The 12,702-nt window shown below is 40.0% G+C and overlaps 1 protein-coding gene and 1 pseudogene across 9 annotated transcripts in view; one reads left to right on the top strand and one right to left on the bottom strand.

Annotated features, from left to right (window-relative positions):
* Positions 1-12,702, bottom strand: part of ARHGAP22 (Rho GTPase activating protein 22) — a 421,947-nt gene that overhangs the window by 39,558 nt on the left and 369,687 nt on the right. The window lies entirely within an intron of this gene.
* On the top strand, positions 2,362-3,569 carry LOC114041981 (annotated as a pseudogene).

Consider the following 12,702-nt stretch of genomic DNA (forward strand, 5'->3'; position numbering starts at 1 on the left):
TTTTTTTTTTTTTTTTTTTTGGCTAGGCAATGGGGTTAAGTGACCTGGCCAGAGTCACACAGCTAGTGTCAAGTGTCTGAGGCCAGATTTGAACTTGGGTCTGTCCGACTCCAGGGCCAGTGTTCTATGTACTGCACCACTTAGCTGCCCCTCATTTTAATTTTCAAGGAGTTATTTTCTACCTTAAGTTTTTGGATCTGACTAATATTGATAAACTTAACCCTTCCTGGCAATACAAGGATCTGAGACATCTCCAGAGGCCTTGTGATGGAAAATGCTATCCACACCCAAAGAAAGAACTATGGAAGCCAAATTGTTATTTTTTTTTCTCTTCTGTTGAGTTTTGTTTCCACTTTCTGATGGTTCCTTCCATTGGTTTTAATTTCTACTTACAACCTCACTAATGTGAAAATATGTTTAATATGAATGTAAATGTATAGCCTATATCAAATTATGTGCCGTCTTGGGGAGGGTGGTGGGGAGGAAGGCGGAGAAAAATTTTAAACTCAAAAGCATATGGTAGTGATTATTGATAAATCAAAATAAATTAATAAAAAAAAGTTTTTGGATCTCTTTTGCCAATTGGTTGACGTTCTTTTCATATCTTTCTTGATTTTCTTGCATTACTCATTTTTTCCCTAATTTTTCCTCAACCTTTCTTATTTGATTTTTAAATTTTATTTTAAGGTCTTTAAAGAGCTCTTTTTTGGGCTTGTGATCATTTAACATTTTTCTTTGAAGTCGAAGTAGCTGTTTTAACTCCATCTTCTTCTGAGTATGAACCCAGATCTTCTCTATCACCATAGTAGCTATCTATGGTCAAGTTCTTTCTCTTTTGCTTACTCACTTTTAAGTGGCTTATTTCTTGGCTATTAACTTTGTGTTACGGTTGGACTCTGGTCCCAAGGTGTGGGGAATAATATCTCAGACTTCAGGTCTTTTGTACTGTTGTTTTCTGACCTCTATCTGGATACCCAATTTTGGGAACTCCTCTCTGCCACTTAGCCATGGCCAGGGTGCCCAGCAAAGCTGTCACAGCAAACACTCTTACTCTCTGTGGTCCCTCCCAGGGCTGTAAGCTTCAGCTTACTCCTCTGCCCTAGAACCAAAACTAGGGACTCCACTCTCCTTCAAATGCCCACAGCTAGCAGGGTCCCCACTCCTCTGCTATAGCACTCACTGCAGTGTGTTCCCTCCTCCTAGCCCACAGTCAAAGCCAGGGGCCACTTCTGCTCAGTGCACCTGGGCTTGAGTCCAGCACCTACATCTTCCTCTGATCAGCTGTCTGACCTCATCATTGTCTATGGAGCAAAAGTTCCTGAAGCTGAGGCTGCTGCCCCCCCCGCCCCCCCCCACAACTACCCCTAGAGCTTGTTGCTTGTTGATTTGGCAGTATCTGCACGGAGGCATATGTACTTCAATCAGACCAATTTCCACCTGGGAAGTCAGGTCTTTCCTAAGGTCCTCCCTGAGTTGTCTTAGGTGGACAACTGCTTTATCTGGACTTTTAATTATTCCTGTTCACTTTGAGGCATTATTTTAACTTATTTGTGGAAGAATTTGGGAGAGCCAGTTAATTTCCTGTCTTATTTTGCCATCTTCCCACAATCCTCTCCCCAACCTAAGTCGATTTATGAGTTAACTATGTATTCCATGTCAGTCTCTTCAGAAGATTCATGTTTGTTTGCTTGCCTTGGTGGGGGTGGGACACACACACACACACACACACTCACACACACACACACACACACACACACACACACACACACTGGAATGGTTTTTTTTTGTCTTCATTCTTAAGGATTTCCTACCCTATCTGGCCTGACGTCTCCTATAGAACTTTAGTCCATGAAAGTTTCATTATTCTTTGCTATTCTTTCTCTGAATCCCATCTGAAATATACTTTCCTGAAATTTAAGGTGCATGTCAGACTATGTCTGGTTTTTCCTCCGCTTAATAACAAACTATAGGAAGAAAAGGCCACCATTTACCTTATTTCCAACCTAACAACCAATCCAGTCCTGATATTGAAAATCAGATCTAATACAGAATTTTCCTTAACAAGGGGAGGAAAAATGAGTCTTCCATCTTCAAGGAATGAAGTTATTATTAAGGCAAGTTATTAGCTGCTCTATTTTTGGTAGAAAAAGAGAGATCAAGGAACTTTCCAGAAAACTCGGCGAGAAGTGGAGGGCAGCAGCTGCCGCTGCTCAAGCTCCACACACAAGAACTTGCGCCCCCCTCCCCCAATCCTCTCTTCTCCCACTCGATCCCCCAACATCCCAACCGGCTCCTGGGCAGTCCCCTCTCACCCCACCCCAGACGGGCATTTTGACACCGGGCGTACCGCGAGCATCGCTCCCTGGCTATAAAAAGTGATGAAGGAAACTACTTATTATGATGTTTTGGGGGTAAAGCCCAATGCCTCCCAGGAAGAACTAAAAAAGGCATATAGAAAACTAGCCTTAAAATATCACCCTGATAAGAATCCAAATGAAGGAGAAAAGTTCAAGCAGACTTCTCAAGCTTATGAAGTGCTTCCTGATGCAAAGAAAAGAGATTTATATGACAAAGCTGGAGAACAAGCCATCAAAGAGGGTGGTTCTGGTGGTGGCTTTGGTTCTCCAATGGATATCTTTCATATGTTTTTTGGAGGAGGTGGAAGAATGCAAAGGGAATGGAGAGGTAAAAATGTTGTTCATCAGTTGTCGGTGACCTTAGAAGATTTATATAATGGTGCAACAAGAAAACCGGCTTTGCAAAAGAATGTAATTTGTGATAAATGTGAAGGACGGGGTGGTAAGAAAGGAGCTGTAGAATGCTGTCCCAATTGCAGAGGTACTGGAATGCAAATAAGAATTCATCAGATAGGACCTGTAATGGTTCAGCAAATTCAATCAGTTTGCATGGAATGCCAAGGGCATGGGGAACAAATCAGCCCTAAAGATAGATGTAAAAGCTGTAATGGAAGGAAAATTGTTAGAGAAAAGAAGATTCTGGAGGTTCATATTGACAAGGGCATGAAAGATGGTCAGAAGATAACATGCTACGGTGAAGGTGTCCAGGAGCCAGGACTTGAGCCAGGAGATATTATCACTGTTTTGGATCAGAAGGACAATGCTATATTTATACGACGAAGTGAGGTCCTTTTCACATGTATGGATATCCAGTTGGTTGAAGCATTGTGTGGCTTTCAGAAACCAATAACAACTCTTGATAATAGAACTACAGTCATTACTTCTCATCCTGGTCAGATTGTTAAACATGGAGATATCAAATGTGTGCTGAATGAAGGTATGCCCATTTATCGCAGACCTTATGAGAAAGGAATTCTAATAATTGAGTTTAAGGTAAACTTCCCAGAGAATGGCTTTCTTTCATCAGATAAGCTATCTTTGTTGGAAAAATTACTGCCTGAAAGGAAGGAAGTAGAGGAGACTGAAGATATGGATCAGGTAGAACTGGTGGACTTTGACCCATCACAAGAAAGAAGAAGCCATTACAATGGAGAAGCTTATGAGGATGATGAGCATCATCCCAGAGGTGGGGTTCAGTGTCAAACCTCTTAATGGGGGCCAGTGAATACTCTTAATTGTAATGCTGGCTTTTGTATGCAATAGTGAATGAGTGAAGGACTACAATCATCTTAACACACTCACTGCTAGCTATTGTTTTTGTTGTAATATTCAACTATACTTGTGTTTTAAAAAGTTAATAAAATCAGTAACATAAAAAAAGAAAGAGAGATCAAGTAGACGTCAAGGTAATAGAAGTCTCTTATCACTACTACACACCTCTATGTCAGGCTTGTGCTCTGTTTTCCTAAAGCATCACTTATTTCCTCTTTCTGTCTAGGTGGTCTGTAGCACACTACACGGGACAAAATCAATTCTGTTTCTCCATCAATCTTCATCCAATGGTATTCCTCCATGTTTCCTCCCTCAGATTCCTGGATTTCCTCACAACATTTTATATTTATAAAAACAAAACAAAACAAAACAAAAAAACAAGTTGTACATGAAAGATCTGCAGTTTCATGTCCAACTCACTTTTTTTCTGTGATGTGTGTATATGTATTATATACACATACACATATATAATATATGTGTATATGTATTATATACATATATACACATACACATTTAAATTAGTATTAAGTTAAAATAAATTAATGTATTTATATAAATTGTGCACACACACACACACACACACACACGGTAACCTCAAAGTCTTACTTTAGCCTTAAGACTTTTAGGATTTCCTGCATAATGACCTAGGCATGGATCTCGAATTAAGGGTAGGCAAGGTAGAGAGCTACCCATGATGCAACATTCAGTGAGGTAGAAGCTGTGTTAAAGGATATATTTTAATATTCTCACAAATACCATTATGGGCATGGATCTGGAATTAAAGGTAGGCAAGGCAGATAGCTTCCCAGGGTGTAACATGCAGGGAGGTAAAAGCTGTGTTATAGGATGTGTCTTAATATTCTCATAAATACTCATATTTTAATTCCATAAAAACCTGCTTTCTACAACACATAAATATGTTTTGTGACAAATCAGGCCACAGGTATTACATGCAGTGAAGAATTAAAGACTGTAGTAGATAGTAGCACAACCTCACAAGCTCATAATAATGAAGGAAAATAGGTTTTAATTGTGAACTCTCTTTGTGTGTCACTCAGTACAATTGCTTCCGGCAATCATACTTTGTTCTACTGACTTGGGGTATGCAGCACAGTGCATGGGAAAGGGGGCTGCTCTCAGAGCCACAGGAACTGAGTGAAAATCCAAGCTCTACTGCTCACTGTGTAATTTTGGGAAAGTCTCTTAACCTCATTGGATCTCGGTATTCTCGTCCAAAAACATTACATTTTTAGATTAGATGGCCCCTAAGGTCCCTAGGATCCAAGGTGTACACAGGAAGAAAAAAATAACTATATACTCAATGGATACTGAGTTCACATATCTGGCATTAAATATGGTGCCTTGCCTTTAATTAAAGAAGCAAGTTATTTATAATGCAGTTTTCCACTCTTTTTCTGGACCTCTAAGCATTCACTATTGATGGGGGTCAAATGCTTAGGAAGTTAATCATGGACCATTATAAACATTTAGCCAACTGGCTATTTACTGTTCTTAATCATCTAGAATGGGAATGGCTATAAATGAAATGACTTATTTTAGACTATCAAATGATAAATAACAATTACGTCCACAAACTTCTATGGGACCTGAAAGGAGGAAGGGCCAAAATGGAGTGGACTGTATGTATGCCAGTGAAGAGAAGCAGGTAAAAAGAGGAGAAATTACTTATGCCTTTTCTCTCTGGGCACCAGATATTTGTGCATTCTGGGCCATACTAATTATTTAAAAAGAAGCTATAAGAGGAAAAGTCATTTGGGTTATCATAACAGACATAGAAAAGGTTAACTAGTGATGAAAAAACTGTCCCTGAGAAAACCAAGCACAAAAACTGATAAATAGGGAGAAAGTAAACCTCTAATAGCTACAGCTCTGAAATCTAAAACACTTCCTCTAAATAGCTGGTAACCAAATATGATGACAACTAATGGCCACCCAAGTCCTAAGGGCATAGCTGAAGAAGTCATCAAATCCAACTCCTTCATTTTACAGTTTAAGAAACTGAGGCCCGGAAACCTTAAATGACTTGTCCAAGACCGTGAAGGTTGTAAAAGTCAGAAGTGGGACTTGAACCCAGATCAGGTCAGTACTCTTTCAGCCATACTGCACTGGCTCCTGGTTTCAGGTCATTTAATACATTTTCACCTTCAATTTCCCTGGTTCACCTATTTCTAGCCAGCCCAAGTGAAGGATGCAGATTCTTTGCCTTCTCTTTCTGATATTCCTGATTCTTTGCCTTTTCTTTCTGATATTCCTGAAATAAAGCACATCTACATGCTGTGATGCTTTCAATTAGCATTTATTTTATTCCCTTTGCAAGGGAAACATACAAAGGCAAGGATGATGGCGGTGCAATGACAAAGGAAAATATCTGAATGTCACAAACTGTAAGGTTCTTAAAATTCAATTGATCCTGGTCTTACATACCTGCAGATGGCAGGCCTTTTCTTCCTGTCCTCATTCAGCTCACTGAATTCTTGACACAAACTCAATTCTAGCTTTTTTGCTATACATTTCACAGACTAGACTAGGACTTTCATCTCTCTGACAACAGCTTTCCCAACCGTCAGTTCTGGGGTGTGGGAAATTCAGGGGCTAGAGAAGTAACTTTGTCTTTTGCAGTTATCCCCTGCCTGGTCATCCCATGGAAGGTCTCAGCCTAGACAACTGGCCCAGATTCTCAAGCAAGGACTCTTTTTTAAACGGCCCCCACTCAATCTCTCTTTTCAGGATCTCTTTAGGCCTTGCTACCCTAGCTAAATGTAAGCATCTCGAGGGCAGGAATATGTGTATATATATATACATATATATATATATATACACACACATACACACACACATATATATATATATACACACACACATATATGTGTGTATATGTATATGTGTGTGTGTTTGTGTATTTGTTGGGGGGTTGTTTTTCTTTTTTCTTAATGGGTAATGGGAAGAAAATAAATGCTTCTTAACTAAAATTAAAAAAAAAAGAAACTAAGACTCCCTCAATAAAATAAATGGTAAATACCTGAGGATTTAAATCTGTAGGCAGGGAGCCAAGATAGAGGGGTTTAGAGGAGGAGAGGGGACTAGATGGCTTTGTACACTTCTATCTCCACATCTACAATCTGTGATATATCTAAAAGAGGAAGCTGGCATGATGATTATCAAGACCAATCTTTCTCTCCATTAAGCTTGGGTCAGGGTGGAGACACTAAACCTAATACTTGGTGCTCTGTTTTCTTTTGTGGAAGATGTTATTCGTAGATGGCATTAACTGCTATTTATGAATCTCTTTCCATAAGCATCTACTTGTGACTCAGTCCTGGGAAAATGGATAGGGCAAGTTGACACTATGTATAGTGCTTTAAGTATTATTGCACAGTGTTTTATCTCATTTGCTCTTCACAATAGCCCCAAGAGGTAGTGCTGCCATTAGAAACTGAGTCTGAGAGAGGTTAGTGACTTGCCCAAGGTCACACCTACTATGTGTCTCAGACAGGACTGGCAATTAGGTCTTTCTGACTCTGAGCTAGTATCCATTAACAAGGGGTTCTTAGCATGAGGTCTTTGAACTTTATATATACATACATATATGTGTGTTTGTTTGCCTCACACCTATCAGATTGGCTAACATAACAGAAAAGGAAAATGACAAATGCTGGAGGGGATGTGGGAAAACTGGAACACTAATGCACTATTGGCAGACTTGTGAACTAGTACAACCATTCTGGACAGCAATTTGGAACCATGCCCAAAGAGTTATAAAACTATACCCTTTGACCCAGCAATACCACTACTAGGTCTGTATCCCAAAGCAAAGGGAAAAGGACCTATTTGTAGAAAAAAAATACAGCAGCTCTTTTTGTGGTGGCAAAGATTTGGAAACTGAGGAGACACATCAACTGTGGAATGCCTGAACAAATGACGGCATATGGTTGTGATGGAGTACCATTGTGCTATGAGAAATGACGAGCAAGATGGTTTTGGAGGAATTGCCTTTTTTTCTCAATATGAACCATATGTGCAACAGGTTTTGGAGTTTGTCCCCCAGGACATTGAGCCTGAGCCCTTTCACATTGTACTCAGGAAAGTTTTTCTTCTTCAACTAAATTTTTCATTCATTTTGATACTAGGTTCCCCAGTGAACCTGCTCCTGCTCCAAGCTAACTCATTGGCCAAGCCATATGTACCCTGATATAGACGTACCCTGGGGCCACTGGATTTAGGATACATTATTAAAGCAGCATGATAAGTGCTGTGTTTCTTTATAGATTTCCCAAGTAATTTTCCAATGAGATGATAGCTCATCACTGCTATCTGGAGGGGTTTCCTATTCTGGTACAGAATGGACTAGATATCCTCAGAGATCTCTACTAACTGGAAGATTTTGGGAATTTATGAGCCTGAGACTGGGCAAATCATTATTTTGCTTTCCCTGAATTCTTTTTACTATCCAATCTCTTGAAAAGGTTATTTAGACTGAAAAACTCCAAAACTTGTGTGAACACATAGAACTCACAAGAATTCACTGATTCACTACACTAATTCTTTGAAGAAGAAATTAATGTAAAAAAGAATCCATGAAGGACACATTATTGAGGATGATGGCCACTTTTGTTTTTGACTTTTGCCACTTTTAAAATCGTGTTACAAAGGATGGCTCCTTGTATAGAGAAACAAAAAAATATATTTAGAAATAAAGGCGATATTAAAACAAAAGACAAAATTAAGCAAAAATCAATCACTTAAGAATGGCAAAAAAAGTGATGGAGAGTCCAGTGAGTTTTTTAAGTCATTCTTTCTTGTGCAAAAATCAATTGAGCAAGATATTTTCCTCTACTCCTTTGCAGAAGTAGGAAGAGGTTGGTAAGTGTGGAACACTGCATATAACACTGAAGTGTTAACTGGTTTTACTGAATTTATTTTTCTCTTCCTATTTAAAAAAAATGCTTTGCTATAAGAAATAGCCTTTGGGAGGGGTGAAATGTAATTGATGCAAAAAAAGGAATATCAATTAAAATCTATAAAAATAACTAAGGTGACATTTCAACGCTCTGGCGATAAAATTGTTAGCCTTAGTAGCAGGACCTTTCTTGTTATCACGGAGTTAATTATCAACTAGGACATAGCATTGAAGGACACGATTTCAAAGCCTATTGCTTCTGTAAACTACTTGTCTAATATAATCCAGAATGAGTTTACTGGTTTGCTGAGCTACAAAGGTAAAACAATTTTTCTTGTTATTTGACAGTCCCCACTTTGTGGACCACCCAGAACAGAAGAGTTAAATAATTGGGATGTCAATATGATCAATGAAAGGGTTTCTACAAAAGTAGATGACTTCATCACACTCATGAAAAGGCCAAAAATGGATTGCCATCACAAATTCTTTGTCCCACCCATCTTATTGGGTGTACTGGAAACACAAAAGCAAAATATACATTTCATGAAATACATAAAATAAGATGGACAAGAATCACAAGAGTCCAAAACTATGACAATTTGGAAAATGTAATGGGTAAGTAGGGGCAGCTAGGCGGTGCAATGGACAGAGTGCCGAGCCCCGTCTCCCCAAGCATGGTTGCTGCATCTTCTTGGGGAAAAGAAGTTCTCTTTCTATCAGGACTTAATTTTAAAAAGGGAGGGGGCTTTCAGGACAGTACCTAAAGGAAAGATGGGATCCTTCACCCATTTCCTCCTGGGTCTTTTTATTTGCTGTTGGATTTTAGAAACAAGTTTGGAAATACAGGTGAATTTCATCTGGGTAGCTGGACTATTTGAAATGCAAATTCATGAAGTTGTTTTAAGGATTAATTGCTACTTAAAGGCAGGACAACAGAAATGCACAGCAGTATTTTCTAACCCAAACTCTACTATCCAGAGATCAGTCAAACTCTCAGAACTCTCCAACTGCCCTTGTTAGCCATGTAGTTCTGAATAGGAAATAGAGGTTTTTTATAGGAGCTAGGAAAAAACCCAAGAAATCCCCTAGTCTGACCCTTTTAATTAACAGAGGCGAAAACAGGCACAGAGAGGGAAACTGACTTGCTTGTCCTCCACTTCACATAAGTAGTAAATTCCCAGGTCTCCTCATTTCAAGTTATCCCACTTTCCACTCTACCACAACGAAGCAGGACCGAGTGAGGAGGAAGAAGGAAAGTTAGTTATGTCTATAGGCTTTAAGGTAGTAGTAAATAGTAGTGAAAGTTTTGTATACCAGTAAAAATCTCCCCCAGATAGAGGAGAAAAGGCAAGCATACACAAAGGACTCCAGTAAAGCAGGGAAATTATGGTGCTGTAAAAAAAATGGCATTAATAAAATCTTGTTTACAAAAAATAAAATGTAAAAAGTGTCATAAGAGAGGCACAGAGAAAGCACTGTGGGGTTCATTCATTCATTCAACAAGCATCTAGATTCTATTAGGAGTCAGGCTCTGGCCTAACTGCTGGAGATAATAGAGACAAAAACAGGCCTTGCCCTCTAGCTTACATTCCATATTGTGTGTGTTTGTGTGTGTGTGTGTGTGTGTGTGTACACACAATATGTACACAGGAAAATAAATACAAAACACATTCAAAGTCAAAAAGGAAGAGGAGAGCAATACCAGCAACTGCTAAGGATAAGGAAAGGCCTCCAGTAAGAAGTTATACTTGAAATGGGCAAGTTTAAAAAGGGGTCAGGCTACGTAAGTATTTCTTTTCTAGTCTTGCTGGTTACAGTGACGGACTTCAGAAAAGAATGAAGAATGGACATTTGAAGGTTAATTAAATACCTACTGCCATTCAAAATAAGATTGGTCCCAAGTCAACACATCACAGCCAGTAAATCAAAAACATCCCATTCATTTAATTAAACCTAGATTCAGATGAACAACTAAAAATGGATTCAGAGGAAGGAGGGAATATACTGGGCTGGGGAGAGGGGGAATGACTAACTTCTATATATTGGATCCTAGTCTTTCCTGAGCTCCATTTATGCGTCACCAACTGTCAACTGGACATTCCAAGCTGGATGTGCACCACATCTAAAACAGAACTCTCCCCCACCCCCCAACACTATCTCTCTTCCCAATTCCCCTACCTATGTTGAGGGTACGACCATCTTTCTTATCATGGAGATTCACATCCTCAGAGACGTCTCTCTGCTCCAATCTCCCCTTCTCTCCACAAAGCTACTCATTTGCCAAGTCTTGTCAATTTTACCTCCACCATATCTCTAACATTAGCCCCCTCCCCTTTATTCCCCCAACTCTAAACTTCATTCAGACTCTCAGCACCTTTTGCCTGAACTATTGTAACAACTTCATAATTGGTGTCTCTGCCTCGTCTCTTTCCTTGCCAATCTATCCTCTAGTAAACCAAAGTTAATTAATTAAACCAAAGTTTAATTTTCCGAAAGTGTAGGTCTGACTATGCCTCCTTTCTTTTCAATAAACTCCAAGGGCTCTCTTACCTCAAGGATCTAATGAGATAATGTGCCCTTTAAGCACTTAGTAGAAGTGAGCTATTATAATGGGAGCCGTGTATAAGAAGTTTAAGTTTAAGGAAGGATATGTAGGTTAAGGACACTAGTTGGAAGGATGACATTGCAATGGTGGGGTCCAGGTCAAAAGTTAATGAGACACTAACCTAGGTTGGAGGCAGAGACAATGGAAAGGAGGGCACCAGCAAGACAGCAACAGGTAACTATGGGAGGTGGGGTGGGAGAGGCCAGAGAGTTTGAGGGAGTAGGGAGATAGAGAAAAGGAGGGGGAGGAGGGAGGTCGGGAAAAGGAAGAGGAAGAGGAAGAAAGAGACAGCAGTCAAAGATAACTCAGGTTTTGAGTTTGCCCCAGTAATTAGGAAAATGATTAGTGGTGTCATAAACAGAAATGAGGAAGTTAGGAGGAAAACTGTGGATGAGAAAGGGGCAAAGGGTCATAGGTTTAGAATCTGAAGGGATTTGGAGGCCATGGAGTCAAACCCCCTCATTTTACAGCACACTAAACCCTTCTATCCTCTACTATCTCTCTCTTTTTTTTGGGGGGGGGGTTAGTCAGTGGAGTTAAGTGACTTGCCCAGGATCACATAGCTAGTAGGTGTTATGTGTCTGAAGCTGGATTTGAACTCAGGTCCTTCTGAATCCAGGGCCAGCACTCTATCCACTGCACCATCTAGCTGCCCCTCTCAGTCTCATCATAGAGACAAGCTTAGTTTTTTTGGTTTTGAGAGTGGATTAGATGCTATAGAAATCCAAGTGTGGATGTGTATTGGGCAGTTGGAAACTCAGGGTTGAATAGGGCAGATCAGTCTTGAGAAACAGTGTAGAAGTCGTCTGCCTACCAGTGATAGCTGAAGCCCTGGAAGTTGATGAGAAAATTTCTAGAATAAGAGGATAAAGAAAGAGAAGAGAGCCAATACCAGGACCGCTGCTTTACCAATTCTTCCTAGTTGTATTCATTGACATTGGTCTTCTTATGCTCCCTTGATGTCCCTGCTGCAGTCACCCAATGTCCTGAAGTGTCCCTTGGGGACACCTTGGAGTGGAGGACCATTGCATCCACTTCTTCAGCCCTAGCACACCAAAACTATTTTGGGTTGCTATTGAGGATGCTGGAAACCATGAGCAGCCATCAGAGTCAAGAGAAGCCTGCGTGACCTTGGACAATTCACTTAGGGCCTCAGTTTCTTCATGGTGATTGATTGAGAGAGGCAGCATGGCAAAATTGATAGAGCACTGAACCTGAGTCAGGAAGAAATGGGTTTGATTCCAACCTCCAGCAGTGTGACCCTGGGCAAGTCATTTAACCTGTTTGCCTCAATTTCTTCATTTGCAAAATGGAGATAAAAATAACACCTACCTTGCAGTGTTGTTGTGAAGATCAAATGAGATATTTGTAAAGCACTTAGCACAGTGCCTGGCACAAGGTAAGCACCATATGAATGTTAAGAAAGGAAGGAAGGAAGGAAGAAAGGAAAGAAGGGAGAGAGAGAAGAGAAAGGGAGGGAAGGAAGGAAGGGAGGGAAGGAAGGAAGGAAGGAAGGAAGGAAGGAAGGAAGGAAGGAAGGAAGGAAGGAA

This window comes from Vombatus ursinus, unplaced genomic scaffold (assembly GCF_900497805.2).
Source record: "Vombatus ursinus unplaced genomic scaffold, bare-nosed wombat genome assembly UNPS02000749.1, whole genome shotgun sequence".
Taxonomy (NCBI): domain Eukaryota; kingdom Metazoa; phylum Chordata; class Mammalia; order Diprotodontia; family Vombatidae; genus Vombatus; species Vombatus ursinus.